Genomic DNA, 14,739 nt, shown 5'->3' with positions numbered 1-14,739 from the left:
AAAATAGATAGCTAGTGGGAAGCAGCTACATAGCACAGGGAGATCAGCTCAGTGCTTTGTGACCACCTAGAGGGGTAGGATAGGGAGGGTGGCAGGGAGACGCAAGAGGGAGGGGATATGGGCATATATTTATACATATAGCTGGCTCAGTTCGTTGTCCAGCAGAAACTAACACAACATTATAAAGCAATTATACTCCAATAAATATGTTAAAAAAAACACAGAAATTCTGCATTGTTCAAACTACTGGGTTCCACACTTGTCCATACCCAGTGTCTTTCTGAGTTGAATCATCATGTCTTACTTATATCAGAGTTATAGTATGAATTGTAGACATTTCACTATCTTTTGGCTTGAAATTGCTTTAATTTCAGTTAATGGCCTTTATCAACAAAACATCTAAGCTAATAATGCTTTCATTTTACTATTTCTAATATCTAGAACATAAGGAGATTTCTTATCCAGCCTGGTGATTTCTGCAAACTAACTTCCATGTTAAGCATTGAGTAAAATTTTCTGCCTTTTGCATGAATCATTGACCCCAGGTGACTTCCGTTTTTAAGCTATAAAACATCTCTCCTAATTGTAACAAGCTAAGGATTTACTGTTAACTGTCTCATGCCCATTTCTGTGGCCATATTTCAACCCCTTCTCCAGCAATAACAAACAAAACCAAGCACCATCCTGCTAGGAAAGTTTTTTGGTTTTGTTTTTTGTTGTTATTTTTCTGTGACACTTAGACCTTTCATTAGCTGTTGGTCCAGATTGTATTGTATTCATTTTTTTGTATTGAATTAATTTATTGTACTCATTATTGGCATCATGGTGACTAGTAAGAATGTAAGAGTTGTAATTCATTCATTCATTCACCTAATGTTTACTGAATATCTGCTTATGCCAAGCACCTCTAGATGCTGGGAATTCAGTGGTGAACAAGTCACAGAAACATCATAGTTGAAAAAGATAGCATGAATGGTTATTGCCAATATTTTGCTTTCATCCTGATGAATCTTCCTTAATTCTATAATTCTGGATATGAAAGAAAAGTGAATTATTTTTATAGCTTTTATCAGTTATACAGAACAAAAGCACTAGTACTCTTGTTAAAATTTAAAGATTTAGAGATGAATAAAATTCACAATAGTATAGTATAATTTCACAATAACACATATCATTATGTTGATTATTTCTGTATAATTAAAATATTTCCAAGCCTTTGCCATTGGATCTTATTTCTGGCCAAATTAAGGATAACTCATTTCCTGAACTATATAACAAAAGAGTATCTGTAAGATCCTTGGAATTAGTGGAATAAGAACTGAATTGGTGAAATTTTTATACCATTTACTACGAAATTTCTTTTATGGAATAGTCTGAGTTGACATAGCCTCCTTTCCCAGTATTCATGGAGAGAGAGAGTGTTGAATTTTGAGCAAGTGTTCTTACGATCGATTCTATTAAAAATGACTAAACAAAAATACATTTTATGGAGCTTCCCTGGTGACGCAGTGCAGGGAATGCAGATGACACAGGTTCGTGCCCTGGTCTGGGAAGATCCTACGTGCCACAGAGGAACTAAGCCCATGCACCCCAAAATGAGCCTGCACTCTAGAGCTCGTGAGCCACAACTGCTGAGCCCGTGTGCCACAACTATTGAAGCCCGCATGCCTAGAGCCCATGCTCTGCAACAAGAGAAGCCCTTGCACCACAATGAAGAGTAGTCCCTGCTCGCCGCAACTAGAGAAAGCCCGTGCGCAGCAACAAAGACCCAACACAGCCAAAGGTAATAAATAAAGATAATAAATAAACAAAGATAATAAATAAAATTATTTTAAAAATAAGAGTAAATTATTTTAAAAATAAGAGTAGTAAGAATCTGAAAAAGAATTTATTGATGTCTCTCTGTAAGTGAATCAAGTAGATGTACAGCAGCAAGAAACACAGCATTGAAAATCAGCTACACACCATTATAAAAATAAAATACAAAAAAAAGAAAGAGAGAGGGAGAAATTCTTACAGAATTCGTTCAGGGGCTGTGATGCAACCTGGACTGACCACATCTAGACCCACAGCTGGATGGGACCTAAGGCTGGACACTCATAGGGCTGGGAGCCTTGGTGAGAATGGGCCAGCAAATGCAGCCCCTTTAGAGTAATACTGCCTGGTCCCCATTCCATGGGTCCCAAATCTCCAGGTGCAGGGGACCCTTTCTACAGCTAAAACATGCATGGGACACCTAGAAGATGGTACATCGTTTGATCGGGAAGAGTTTGGAAAAGGCACCTCATCTCCTCATCTCCGGATGGTTGGGTTCCCCCCTCCAGCCTCTTCCCTTACAATCTCCCCACTTGGAGAAGTCAGCATCTTCAACATCCTTTTTCGTACAGTTTGGAATTTGTCCGGAGCATGAAGCAGAAGTGGGTAACCAATGAGAGACAAGCCCTAGGTGTTTGGACAGGCACATGCCACTCTAATTTCCAATCAGGAAGAGGAATTGACCAAGGGCTCAGCTTGCCCCCGTAACCAGAATAGGGCTTGAAGCAAACATGCTGTTCTGTGGCCAATTCCCCAAAAAACAAGTTGAAAAATGGAGCTCGGGGCACTGCAGTTCACAAACCTGCAGGGTTGTAAATGATACCCATCGACAAAAAATGTCTTGAGGTATGTTATCGAAAAGGACTTGTAGGGCTTCCCTGGTGGTGCAGTGGTTGAGAGTCTGCCTGTTGATGCAGGGGACACGGGCTCGTGCCCTGGTCCGGGAGGATCCCACATGCCGCGGAGTGGCTGGGCACGTGAGCCATGGCTGCTGAGCCTGCATGTCCAGAGCCTGTGCTCCACAATGGGAGAGGCCACAGCAGTGAGAGGCCCACGTACTGCAAAAAAAAAAAAAAAAGAAAAGGATTTGTAAACAAGGCAGAATTGCAGGAAAGGGATTTCAAGAAGTAGACTGGACTCGCCATTAAAGCACATGAAAAGCGGCCGAACTTTGCCAATGACGCACAGGCAGGCAATGCAAATCAACACTACAAAGAGGTATCACTTCCTACCAGTCAGAATGGCCCTTCTCACGAAGACTAAAAACCAGAAATGGAGGACAGGGCTTGGAGAAAAGGGAGCCCTGTTACACTGATGGTGGGAATGTAAATTGCCAACGGCCACTCTGGAGAAGTGTATTGTGTTTCCCCAAAAATCTAAAAAACAGAGCTACAGAGCATATGGCACTTCCACTCATGGGCGTATATTTTGGGAAAACTAAAAATCGACAGGACACAGGCACCCCAACGTTTAGTGCTGCTCTGTTTACAAGAGCCTTGACTTGGACACAACCTAGATGTCCTTGGAAGGAAAAATTGGATAAAGAAGATGTGGTACTTAGGTACAATGGAATATTACTCAACCATGAAATCAATGAAATCAGGCCAGTTGCAGCAACTTGGGTGGACTTAGGTACTATCATTCTAAGTGACATAAGTCAGACAGAAAAAGAGACTTATCATAAGATATCACTTATAGGTGGAATCTAAAAATGGCTACACATGCACTGAATTACAAAACAGAAACACAGTCACACCTTTAGGGCTTCCCTAGTGGCGCAATTATTAAGAATCCGCCAGCCAATGCAGGGGACACAGGTTTGAGCCCAGGTCCGGCAAGATCCCACATGCCACGAAGCAACTAAGCCCTTGTGCCTCAAATACTGAGCCTGTGCTCTAGAGCTCACGAGCCACAACTACTGAGCCCGCGTGCCACAACTACTGAAGCCGGCATGCCTAGAGCTCATGCTCTGCAACAAGAGAAGCCACCACAATGAGAAGCCCATGCACCACAATGAAGAGTAGCCGCCCGCTTGCCACAACTAGAGAAAGCCCGCGCTCAGCAACAAAGACCCAACACAGCCAAAGATAAATAAATAAAATTATTAAAAATAATACATTTTAGGGCTTCCCTGGTGGCGCAGTGGTTGAGAGTCCGCCTGCCAATGCAGGGGACACGGGTTCGTGTCCCGGTCCGGGAAGATCCCACATGCCGCGGAGTGGCTGGGCCCGTGAGCCATGGCCGCTGAGCCTGCGCGTCCAGAGCCTGTGCTCCGCAACGGGAGAGGCCACAACAGTGAGAGGCCCGCGTACCGCAAAAAAAAAACCCCAAAAAAAAAAAAAAAAAAAAAAAAACAACAACAAAAAAAATAATACATTTTAGGGCTTCCCTGGTGGTGCAGTGGTTGAGAGTCCGCCTGCTGATGCAGGAACACGGGTTCATGCCCCAGTCTGGGAAGATCCTACATGCCGCGGAGCTGGGCCCGTGGGCCATGGCCGCTGAGCCTGTGCGTCCAGAGCCTGTGCTCCGCAATGGGAGAGGCCACAGCAGTGAGAGGTCTGCATACCACCACCACAAAAAAAAAAAAACATTTTATACAAGAAATATTGCTACTAAATGGATTAATAACATGTCAATGCTGAAATTTTCTGGGCAATCTCATTATTTACAGCCTGTTTACCTATTTGTCTTTTTTCAAACATTGAGCTCATGTGTGAGACTTTTTGGCATGTTTGCGCATTTAGGTTGTATACCCTCCCAGTTTTCCTGAAACTCTGTCATAAGTGTTCATTTCAGTTCCATGCAAGACCCATACTCACCTTTGGCATGTGATACACTTCTCTAAGGCTAGCCTGAACTTATCACATCTTCAGTCTTTGAGGGAACCATGAAAATCCTCTTAGATCTTCGTCACTTGGGCCTCTATTTGCCCTCTTCCAATGGATTATGTTTTATTCTCCCAAGGCCATGCAGTGAGCAAGCACCAGTTCCCTATCCTGTCATTGACTGCAGACTCCTATATTATTAAATTCGGAAACTTTTCAATTTTATTAGAAAAGAAGAGAACTTAATCCCTCCTTTGTTGTCTAGGAAATTGCTTTGCCTTTGTTCTCCAGGAAGTCATTTTTAGTTCCCTTCTTCTTCTTCTCTTCCAGTAGCTTCTCTTTTGTCCTGTTTTATGAATAAATCTAGCTGATCTCCCTACATGAAGTATCTGAATTATAGTCATTACAGTAGTAATAAAATTTGACTATACAATCTAGTTTACATACCTGTAGAAATTTGAGATGTTTTGATAGTATGATTTATGAATTATTAATTGATTTTTTTCCTGGTATAAATGATTAAATGGTGATCCTCTTCTCAGTTGGCACCTACATAGAAGGATATCCATTATATTAGGGATTGTCAATAATAGTATAAATGGAGAAAATCAAAAGCCTTGACTTGTATTACAGCTATGACTAATTGGTACCAGACTAACCCTTACGCAATAAAGAACTAAAAAAAAGAAAACTGGAAAACATATATGAAACAACTGTTTTCAGACATTGTACAGCAGGGAGTGCAAGACTACAGTGTCTGAGAGAAGGAAATCAAGCTAGATAAGCGCTACAATTGCCCAGTTTTCTGGCTGGAGGCACTTCCTAGACAGTGGTGCATAGAGGTGGAACCCAGACAAAACATGGCAGCCTTGCTAAACTGAGGGGGCAAATATCAGAGTTAGAGAGGCTTAAGAAAGTAATTTATGGGGGAGAGGACCAAAAAGAAGGGAGCTAAGCAGGGAAAGAACTCCAGAAATTTACATGGATGTCCCTTTGAGTATTTGAATATTAAGCTGTACATATATGGGGTGAGACTCCGCAAGACCAGACAAATGCCTACCAGGGAGGGAACAACTATAGGGAAGCTGTAAGCTGAAAATCCATCAGAGTTTCACAGCGTTGGGAGATGTTTGAATTCTGACCAACTAGGGTGGAAAGGCCTGTTCACACTCAGGGAATTCAATAGAGATCCCCAAAGGGCTATACCATTAGTTTTACTCCTAAGAAGAAGTGCTAAAACTGTCCCTAGAGTAAAATCTGTTCTAGACCCACCTTAATAAAGTTGAAATAGAAGCTGCAAAATGATCATGTTACTCTTCAGGTACAGGCATACCTCGGAGATATTGTGGATTCCACTCTAGACCACTGCACTAAAGTGAATATCACAATAAATTGAGTCACATGCATTTTTGGGTTTCCCAGTGAATGTAAAAGTTATGTTTATAACTATACTGCAGTCTAATAAGTGTGAAATCTAAAAAAAACTTAAAAAAACCATGTACATACCTTAATTAAAAAATGCTTTATTGCTGAAAAAATGCTTACCATCATCTGACAATGCAGAGTTGTAACAAACTATAGTATCTGTGAAGCACAATAAAGTGAAGTGTAGTAAAACAAGGCATGCCTGTAAATTAATTGCCTACCAGAACAAAACTCAATTCCCTTTAATGAAACACAAAAATCACTCGACAATAGAATTCTTCATATTCAACATTCATCAAAAATTGCTAGACACGTGGAGAATCATGAAAATGTGACCCATAGCCAGGTGAAAAAATCCATCAATAGAACCAGACCAAGAAATGACAGAGATGATGGAATAACAGACAAGGACGCTTAAAGCAATTATTATAAATATATATAAAGATTTATAATGGTAATGGAGATAGAGGCAAGAAAGGGGAGCTTTATCATTTTCTATGTAAATGAAATGAATTCCCTTGGAATGAATTCTGGGGCAAGTATAGGGAGAGGAGGGAATGGTGGTAAATCCTTCTCCCTCTCTGCCTCCGATGGGTTTACTCTCTATGAATCACCCTTTCTTTCTGGGACTTTGGTAGGTTTGCTGAGGTTCACCACACTATGACAACTGGAGAGCAATGGAACAGAGAATTCTGAAGAGATGGTATGGCACAGCAAGTGCCTCCTGACAACCATAGATCCTTTGTGGTCCAAGAGGTATATGAAAAAACAGTGAATTTCTCTGTGTCCACAAGAAAGGGCCCAGAATATAAGTGAGATAGAAAGACTCAGCAGACTTGCAGGAGGTTTACCAGTCTTTCAGCCTGGGTGAAAAGAATCCCAGGGAGATGGGAGAAGATAAGAAGAGGATGCTGCCACATCCCAATGGATTATCAACAACACAGTGGTGAAACATGATCTCCAAGGATACCAGTTTCCAAAAATGAGACCAATTAAAATACAAAGTGGATAACCCTTCTACCCAGATGTCATAGTGGCATATTTAAGTTCCCCAGCTCAGCAACAACCAGGGTAGAGGAAGAGGACAAAGGGAAAGTAATCTTAAATAGGAATGAGTTTTCATTTTGGTACATCTTAGCTTGTTTTTTGTTAAGCAGGCTAAAAAAATGATTTCCTGCTCCCCAGTTGCTTTTCTAATCATCTAGCTTTAGATTTGTCACTGGATAATTTTAGAGATGTGCTCATTTCTGTAGAGGAATAAATGTGAAGCCAGCCTATAAACCTATGAGAAGTTAATGTGCTTTGTGTAGATAAGCAATTTAAAAACTAATATGTAGTTACATTATTGAGAGGAAAGGTAAAAGGGCACAGTAGAAAGCTAAAAATAGATGATTTTCTGTATCATTTTCGAGATGTGATGATTAAATACTTGCATTCTTCGCTTTGTCTTATCAGCAAATACACAGCTGCAATTAAAAAAAACTCCATTTACCCTATAAATGTGATCTGAAAAAACTAATCCTGTGTCTACCTGGTTAAAGCTTTTCTTCCTTAAAACAGGATGATTTAAGGGGAATATACATCTAGGCTCAGCCTTAGTAGACCCTTGCCACTCACATGGTTAAATTTACTGTGGATTGCAAGTTCATGTAGTGTCCCTGGCTAAAATATAGAAGCTCTACTAATATTACCTCATCCTAGTATAATTTCTCTGGGATATAGACTTTCATTTCTTCAAGATTTGATTTTAAAATGTTATCTAGTTTTTAGGTCACTTGAACTTTGTTGGTTCTCAGTTTCTAAAATAATCCAGGGCTTTCCAGCTTTAAATTTCTGTGATAGTGTTATTTATGTTTGAAAATAAAAATACTTCCTTTTCAAAGAAAAATACCCCAAAGTATAATTTTATCATTATTAACACCAAATTGGGACTTCCCTGGTGGCACAGTGGTTAGCCTGCCAGTGCAGGGGACACAGGTTCGAGCCCTGTTCCTGGTAGATCCCACATGCCATGGAGCAACTAAGCCCGTGCGCCACAACTACTGAAGCCCACGTGCCTAGAGCCTGTGCTCCACAACAAGAGAAGCCACCGCAGTGAGAAGCCCTTGCACTGGAATGAAGAGTAGCTCCTGCTTGCCGCAACTGGAGAAAGCCTGCACGCAGCAATGAAGACCCAACGCAGCCAAAAAGAAATAAACAAATAAATTTTAAAAAAACCAAACGCCATATTGACTCATTAATTCATTCTTCTATGCCAATAGTTTGGAAAGAAATGACACTAACAACTAAAAAAGAAATGGCTCCCTTTTTTTTCAAGAATTGGTGACCTAAAGAGAATGCTTATGTTGTGCACTCTACTTATAGATCTAGAAAGCTAATATAAATGTTTAATAGCACAACAAATCAAATAATTGCAAGATGAGAAGTTTTATATATACACATAGATAGAAGTATCTACATATATGTCCATATAAATATATATATATATATATATATATATATATGAATAAGTGTGTCATGGCTTCATTGGCATAAAATGTGGAAATTGGAAGAAAGGTGGAAGTTTTTACCATATTTTTCTAATGCTACGTGGTCAACCTAAACTGGTGGAGTCATATATTCCTGAGCATCATGATAAGTAGAGCTGAGAAGTGAATTAGATTACCAAATAGGCCTCAGTGGTCATTTGTTGTCTTTTGGCTGCCTAACATCCATTTTTCCTAATTTTGGTAACAGTACCCACTTTTTCCCCACACTCTGTCCTTGGGCTTTGTGTGGCCTAAACAACTGAGTCTAAGAATAGGCATGTGATTCAGTACAGGCCAATCATCATGTTTCATTCCTCTGATTAAATTGATTGGTTTAGGAATGGGCAGGTGACTTGATTTAGTCCACTGAGAGTTAAGCCCAGGAACTTTGATTAAACTGTTGAAAGGACCTTGTGTTTTTTACTTTATTATTTTTATTTTATTTTATTATTCTTTTACTATTTTTTCTGGACTTCAACCTGAAACTGCTGTCAGATATCTTGCCACTTCGAATAAAGTCTACACATAAGAGAACAGAGCTGAGAGATGGAAAGATGCTGAATCCTAATGACATCCTTTGAAATGCTGGGTGAAGCTGGGCCTGAAGATAGAGCTACCTCTATAGTTTTCAGATACTTCAGTCAATAAATACTCTTGTTTGCTTAGATAACCTTGAGTTAGATTTTATATTACCTCCAAAAGAGTACTATATTGGATATTTTCCATTTGCCCTTCAAATTCACTCTCTTCTCCACCCTCTCTGTGCCCCAGGGGACTAACCTATCTGAATAGCATCAAAGAGTTCTGTTGCCCTCTGGTTTCTGGTTGTGTTCAGCTAATGGAAGTCTCTCTGGAGACTTAAGTCAGGGCAATTATTCCCCATTTATTCCTAGGGGCTCTCACTGGTAGATACGAATAGGTTGGCTGGTCCTTCTTGCAGAGGCTGTAGATCCTGTCAAGTGTCCTTCTCTCTCCAGGTTTGAGTAGCTTTTTTCTCCCTTCACACCATCTGATGTAGGGGAGTAGTACCTCCCTACAATTGCTAGTCCTGGATTAAAGCATTATGCTTAATTGATTTCCTGTAACCCTTCCCATACTTTTGTAGTCTCTCTGTTAAATTCTCCTCAGTTATCCAGTTTGAGGCTAATCCAGAGCCATCTCTTTCTGCCAGAACCTGAGTGATAACATACTCCATTTTGGTCTTCAAAATAGAGGAAAATGAGGTAGGTTTTTTTTTTTTTTTTGCGGTATGCGGGCCTCTCACTGTTGTGGCCTCTCCCTTTGCGGAGCACAGGTTCCGGACGCACAGGGTCAGCGGCCATGGCTCACGGGCCTAGCCGCTCTGCGGCATGTGGGATCTTCCCAGACGGGGGCATGAATACGTGTCCCCTGCGTCGGCAGGTGGACTCTTAACCACTGCGCCACCAGGGAAGCCCGAGGTAGTTTTAAAAGACATAATCAGACTTGCCATTTGAATAATTTATAGCTTGGTGGTGAATGCTCAATTGAGTATCACAACAAGGCTTTAGACTTTTTGCAATGCATTAAAGGAAGTCTTTGGTAAAGAGAACTGAGGCCTGTTGGCATCTATATGAGCTAAGACTTACTTTAAGATTTTGGATTCTTTTCCAGTCTGTCACTCCCAGAAACTACCTTTTAGTGCAACAATGGGGGGATTCTTCTTTGTTATCCATAGTAGCTCTAAGTAAGCATCACAGTGCTTTCACAAACTTACATTTTCACTTCTGCAGGTCTAAAAAGAGGGCTACTTTAATTTCTGTGAATAAATGAATAAACAAATACTCTAGAAATGCACACCAAATTAAATGGCAGCAATCTATATGCAAGTAAAGCATTCATTTACATTCATTGAATTTATATCCTGTGATTATTTGCTTAAATTTTTTTGGTACCATCTATGTAAAAAGGGTTTCCTGAGAAAATTAACAATATTAATAAAACTAACAGGTTTATGTTAAAAACTACTCAGGAGAACAAACCTTCCATGGGTCTTTATATACTTCAGAAGGACATAGCTGTAAATATGCCAATTTCAAATTATTCATTGAAGTAATTTCTCAACTAGGTATCATATAATTACTGCATATATTTTAAGTAGTAAGTTAACTTTAGTGTAATTTATCTTTTAAGCTTTTTACCATGTTAGCCTTTTCTTCAGTTAGTATGAATGATGAGCACTGATGAGCTTTTTTCGTGATAAAGTGTTTAAAGAATTAACCATACTGAATATACATAATAGAGTTATAGCAGGTAGCTATTCAGTATTAACCTGAGAGTATGGAGTATATTCAGTAGTCAAGATGAAGCAAAATATTATTTGTACTTTAAGTTGAGAACACTTTACTAAGTCAGTCAGGGTACTTTCCACCTCATCTAGGTTTTCCTGACTCTTCACTTACAGCACAATTTTTACACTGGACAGCAGTTCAAACTAATAATAAGTATATGGTTGCTATATTTTTTCGAACTATAACATCTGTTTGTGGTGATAATGGAACAAAATATTTGAAATTGCCCCGACCTAAGGAAAAAAAATCTAAACCATAAGGTTGCTATGTGTACAATGTTTTATGTGTAACACATTTCCTCTCAATTTCTTTTGTGAAAGGAAAATCAAAATGGAGTCAGTATTGCTAAGAGAGCATTCTAAAATGGAGCTGGGAGACCATTGAGGAAGTGTGACTTATGTGCATCTCAGCCCAGATGGAATCTCACCTTTTGAACACTTATTGTCCTACTCAAGGTACTTATCCATCATGTACCCTAAAATAACTTTTGACAACCTATCTGCTTATTGAATCCTCACCCTAAAACAACTTATGATTCCTTAAGGACAAATATCCCCTGACTTGCATCAGAGTCAATCACAATTCTCTCACAAGTTAACAACCTTGTGGCTTTTGTCTTTTTAAACTCCTGACTGCTTCTCTTCTTCGGAGCAGTCTTTCGGTTTCACCCGAATCTGTGTCTCCCAAATTGCAATTCTTAAGACTCCAAAGCTCTTTGTTCTTTGCAGCCTCAATACTGATTATTGTTTGACATTTTCAACAGCACAACTGCTTTAAAAGTATGTACCAATCTCCACAGAAATCTAATAGATTTAAGAAAATATGTGTTATAATAATAGTTAATAATACCCAAGAATTCTGTAGCATGAATTAGTGCTTCACTGTGCTAGGCACCCTTGTTGATTAAAGGGTACAATAAAATATGGTTCCTGCTTTTAAGGAGAATAAAATTTAAGAGAAGTGAGCTGTTGACACTAGGCAGTATAAGAAGACTTGACATTTCAAAGGACAGACTTGCTGAGGACTATTAGATGAAGAAAGGCAGTGTGTGCAGACTTCTGGCTATGTTGGTAATCTGGGCTTTAGTCCTGGCTACATCATATGCTAGTTATATGACCTTGACTAAGTATTCTGAGACAAGGTTCTCAAAATGAAGATGGTTACTTACCTGACTACCCCACAAAATCACTGGGGAGATCTGTCTTACACCCTCAACTTTTCACCACTAAATCCTTTTTTTCTTTAGTTTCCTTTGATATATTATCTAGAATTCCATCCTCAGCTCTCTTGTCTTTTCAATTCCATAATGTCTTCCAAAGAAACAGCCTGGATATACCAAAGGCCCCTTAAGCCCCACATACCCAAAAACTATATCAGTAATCAGATTTATTAGACAGAGCATGTTTAAGATGATAGCAGAATTTTCCCCATTGTAATTTTCACACCTACGACTTCAATTACCAATACATTTAAGTTGGGAAAGTAAATAAAATTTTGATCATATTTTCATTTTCAAACGGTAACACTCCAGCATCAGATTGCAGGAAAAAAATAGAGGGAAAAGGAATGGAGCATCCAGGCAAAATATTATGAGCTCAGGCAATGGTAGTGGGCATGGATCATAGTTAAAAAGGTATTTAGGAGGAGGATAGGCAGATTTTTTCCCTCTGTGTTTTGGAACATAGAAGCATTGGGGTAATCTGATCTTTGGAGGTTTGCTAGAATTCCTTCGTGAAACCATTTTGGCCTTGTGCTTTTTGTGGGGTAGTGTTTTGAAAAACTGTCTCTATTTCTTTTATGAAAATTAGTTTGTTTGACATTTTATATACATCAGGGTTAATATTCTGAATGTATGTATTTCATCTAGGTGTTACAATTTATTAGCAGAGTTGTACCACGCAAACTTATGGTTTTAAAAAAAATTCCTGTTTTTATGGTTGTTTACTTGTCATTTCTTATTTTGTATATTTGTGTTTCTTTTTTGCTTAATTAGCTAGTGGATTCTGTATTTTGCTAATATTTCCAAAAAACCAACATTTTAACTTTTTAATTAAATCTTTTTTCTGTTTATAACTCATTATTTTTGCCTCGTTTTTTAAAGATTTTTTTGAGGTGGACCATTTTTAAAGTCTTTATTGAATTTGTTACAATATTGCTTCTGTTTTATGTTTTGGTTTTTTGGCCGCGAGGCAAGTGGGATCTTAGCTCCCTGGCCAGGGATTGAACCTGCACCCCTTGCATTGGAAGGCGAAGTCTTAACCACTGGACCACCAGGGAAGTCCCTTTTTGCCATTATTTTTAATATTCCCTTTTTTTTCTGTTTTCTGTTTATTTTTGACTGCTCCCCAGTAAAATTTTATATACTTGTGAAGAATTGACATCTTTGTGATATTAAATAAGTCCTATTTAAGAACAAGGAATGTCTTTCTATTAATTCAAGTGGATATTTATTTATTGTCATCCTTTCATTTTTTTCTGTATAACCATTTAAGGCTATGATTTTTTTTTAATGTAAAAGGACATTTTATTTATTTATTTTTTGAATTTTTGAATTTTATTGAATTTATTTTTTATACAGCAGGTTCTTATTAGTTATCTATTTTATACATATTAGTGTATATACGTTAATCCCAATCTCCCAAGTCATCCCACCACCACCCCTCATCCACTTTCCCCCATTGGTGTCCATACGTTTGTTCTAGGCTGTGATTTTTTTCTCTAATCTTCATTCATTAATACTGACAAATAGTGTCATCATTTCCATTATTTTTACAAATAATTCTGAAATTTCAGTTCCCCTTTGCCTTGAGGGTTATCTAATAGAGAGTTATTTAACTTTAGATAGAAAGGCCTATTTATGTTTTAATTTTGCTATTAATTTCTATATTTTTTATATGAGAGAATTATTTTTGTATCATTTCTACTTTGTTAAGCTCATTGAGATTTTCTTTGGACCATAATATATTGTCTATCTTCATGAATGTTTATATGCTCTTGAAAAGTAAATGTATCAATATTTGGGATGCAAAGTCTGATGTATATTCACATAATTTACTTTATTGCTTATGTTGTTTAGGGCTTCTATATCTTTATTTTTTGTCGACTCCTCTTGGACTGAGAGTGATATATTAAAATTGTGCATTACTGTGTGCTTCTGGCTGTTTCTCCTTACATCTCTTGTAGTTTCTGCTTTATAAAGTGATTGCTATGAAATTCGGTGCATAAATATTCAAAACTATTATATATTCATATTTTTTTACATAATGACATGTTCTTTATTGTCACTTTTTTTAATGCTTAAGGTACTGAATTCTAGCTTGTCAGATATTAAGATCGCAACTCCTTCCTTCTTTTTGTTTGCTTTTTTTTTGTGTGTGTACCTTTGCCCATCTCTTTATATTTAAACTTTCTGAATAACTTTTAGGGATTTCTCTTATATATGGTATAGCATTGGTTTTTATCCTGTAAGCTAATGTAACTTTTTCTTTTAATATATGAGTTTGAATTTGTTAATGTCATTGATAATTTTGGTCCCTGTCATTCACATTATATTATGTTTTCTTTGTCCTTTCTTTATATTGCTTTTGGTATGTAAAAAGGTTTCTATTTTTATTCTAGTGGTTACCTTTATACTAATTCTAATAATTTTCTTTATATAATGCCCTTAGTACCACTTTTTCTTAAGCTTCTGTTTTGTTTATGAGTTTCAGATGCCATTCTTTGATTCTCACCTATTGCCTGTGTTGGTGCATAGATATCTTGTAATTTAGTTTTAATTGTTGACATACATTTTTTTTCCCAATTTTTCCCATTGTTTGGCTAACTATGACTTCACAT

The 14,739-nt window shown here is 38.0% G+C and overlaps 1 long non-coding RNA gene across 1 annotated transcript in view; it reads left to right on the top strand.

Moving 5' to 3' along the window:
- The window catches only part of LOC131757282 (uncharacterized), a 107,134-nt gene that overhangs the window by 12,354 nt on the left and 80,041 nt on the right, over positions 1 to 14,739 (top strand). The window contains exon 3 of the long non-coding RNA XR_010840675.1: positions 11,223 to 11,357. This is a non-coding gene — a long non-coding RNA (uncharacterized lncRNA). The remainder of the gene's footprint in view (positions 1 to 11,222; positions 11,358 to 14,739) is intronic.

Source organism: Kogia breviceps, chromosome 5 (assembly GCF_026419965.1).
Source record: "Kogia breviceps isolate mKogBre1 chromosome 5, mKogBre1 haplotype 1, whole genome shotgun sequence".
NCBI classification, from domain to species: domain Eukaryota; kingdom Metazoa; phylum Chordata; class Mammalia; order Artiodactyla; family Physeteridae; genus Kogia; species Kogia breviceps.
Note: the sequence above shows the minus strand (reverse complement) of the source record. Positions and strands in the feature narration are given on the sequence as shown.